The sequence below is a fragment of the Odocoileus virginianus genome, chromosome 34, assembly GCF_023699985.2.
Source record: "Odocoileus virginianus isolate 20LAN1187 ecotype Illinois chromosome 34, Ovbor_1.2, whole genome shotgun sequence".
Lineage (NCBI taxonomy): Eukaryota > Metazoa > Chordata > Mammalia > Artiodactyla > Cervidae > Odocoileus > Odocoileus virginianus.
Window position 1 is genome coordinate 25,201,927 of NC_069707.1, and position 2,516 is coordinate 25,204,442.

General features: G+C 45.8%; 1 pseudogene; it reads left to right on the top strand.

The window, feature by feature from the left end:
• The first annotated feature begins 1,824 nt into the window (after positions 1 to 1,824).
• Positions 1,825 to 2,071, top strand: LOC110150882 (cytochrome c oxidase subunit NDUFA4 pseudogene; annotated as a pseudogene).
• The last annotated feature ends 445 nt before the right edge of the window (positions 2,072 to 2,516 follow it).

Sequence of the window (2,516 nt, forward strand, 5' to 3'; positions counted from 1 at the left end):
AAAGGTTGTGGGGGACAATTCAGCTTCACCCTGCTCAGTAATTACAAAAACAATTCCTTTGAAAGCCGGGGAAGAACACTCATGTCAGCTATTTACAGCATTTTTTAAATTCTGTGGTTTTCAGAATTAAGGTTCAAAGTGAGTGTCACTAATGTTGAGTAATAAAGTAGTTTTCCTTGCACAAAGATACTCTAAAGAGAGATGTTTACGCTGGAATAATTTTCTCTGGCAGGAAAGGGGGGCCGGGGGAGGGGGGGAGATTTAGACCCGCCCCTGTTTTTTTCAACTCCAGGACACCTTTATACCTCATGGTCCCAGCCCAGTCCTAGCAGTATTTTCTTTTTTTAGGCGGCTGATAAATCACACTATGGAGCTGACTCAGAATGCCACAGGGCAGGGCCTTGTTTCCATGGGTTTCTGTTGATGTCCCCCGACTGTGGCTGGGTGAGTGTGTTTGTGAGAGTTCTCTAAGGGACCATCCCAGAGGACGTGGATAGGGAAGCAGTCCCTAGGGCCCGTCAGGATGGCTCAGCCCTGTGCCAAGTGGGTCACTGTTGTGCAACTCCAGGCTTTCTCTCCACCCAGGGCTCAGCGGGATGTCTCTGTCTGCTCTTGGCAAGGCTTTAAGACTGCTGGGAACTCAGACACAAGCATCCTGGGGCCTGGAGGTGTGGCAGGGTGTAACTTGAATGAGGGTAACTTTCTAAAAGGCGCCTAACCATAGGCAGGCTGGGAAGGCATCAAGATGGGAGGATAATGGAAGGGAGGATCTTGGAACAGCCACTCGATTTTCTTAATGCTGGAGTCATCTGCTTCCTTTGGTTGCCCTTGAACAGAGTACAAGGGCTTCTTACAGTTGGAGGCCAGCTATTGTTCAGTTGCTAAGCCTTGTCTGACCCGATGGACTGCAGTACACTAGGCTTCCTTGTTCTTCACTATGTCCCAGAGTTTGCTTAAACTCATGTCCATTGAGTCAATGATGCCATCCAACCATCTCATCCTCTGTCGTCCCCTTCTCCTCCTGCCCTCAATCTTTCCCAGCATCAGGGTCTTTTCCAATGAGTCAACTCTTCTCATGAGGTGGCCAAAGTATTGGAGTTTCAGTTTCAGCATCAGTCCTTCCAGTGAATGTTCAGGGTTGATTTCCTTAGCATTGAATGGTTTGGTTTCCTTGTTGTCCAAAGGATTCTCAAGATGGACATCCTGTCAAAACTTCAAGTGTGAAATGAGGAATTAATTTGATGGAATGTAAGGAGATCCAACCAGTCCATCCTAAAGGAGATCAGTCCTGGGTATTCATTGGAAGGACTGATGCTGAAACTGAAACTCCAATACTTTGGCCACCTCATGCAAAGAGTTGACTCATTGGAAAAGACCCTGATGCTGGGAGGGATTGAGGGCAGGAGGAGAAGGGGACGACAGAGGATGAGATGGTTGGATGGCATTACCGACTCGATGGACATGAGTTTGAGTAAACTCCGGGAGTTGGTGATGGACAGGGAGGCCTGGCGTGCTGCGATTCATGGGGTCGCAAAGAGTCAGACATGACTGAGCGACTGAACTGAACTGAACTGATCCATCTATCTTACCTGTTGCTCCAGAGCTGGACTGAACTGGTCTGACGAGGACACTGGAAGGCTTGTGAATAAGTTCATACATTTGGTGTGGAAGGCAGATCTAAAGATGTGGGTGCTGGTGTATATATGTGAATGTGCACATACACGTATGTGTGGGGAGCACATATGAACTCACAAACAGTATCTGAGTCTGTTTAATCCTGGACCTTGCAGATTAGTTTTTCTCTCTATTTGGACTTGAGGCCGCATGCCCCAGCAGATCATCGGTCAGGTCAAGAAGCATCGTAGCTTGATCCCCCTTCATATTTACTGGAGCACGGGGTACTGGAACAACACTGCATCTCTCGCCTCTGGCCTTGTTCAATCACAATGTCACGTGGGCCAGAAAGAATAACCCAGAACCCTGGAATCAGCTGGGTCCTAATGATCAGTACAAGTTCTACTCAGTGAATGTAGATTACAGAAAACTGAATAAAGAAGGTCCAGACTTCTAAATGAAGTATTTCACTATAAAGCTGCTTAGAATGAAGGTCTTCCAGAAGCTGTCCGCACAATTTTCCACTTAATCAGGAAATATTTCACCTCTAAATACATGAAATCATGTTGGTGTATTCTGTTGGGGTTTACACTGATTAATAAATAGTCTGAAATTTGAAAAAAAAAAAAGGAAACAGTCGGTATGAAGACATTCTTCTTCATTCTCAAGCCAACCCCATGATAACAGAAAGAACTTGCTACCAGCCAGAAATGATGTCACAGCATTGAGCAGTTTGAATTGGCTACTTTCCTGAAAATCTCTAGAAACAAATCTTTTTCCATGTAGCCTTTTCCAGAACAGTGACAAATTAGCATAGACTCTGCAGATCCTGAATTAGGATCATAACGCAGGAACGTGGCTACATTTACTCCTGTGAGCTCCATAAGCATTGAGGCCCTATA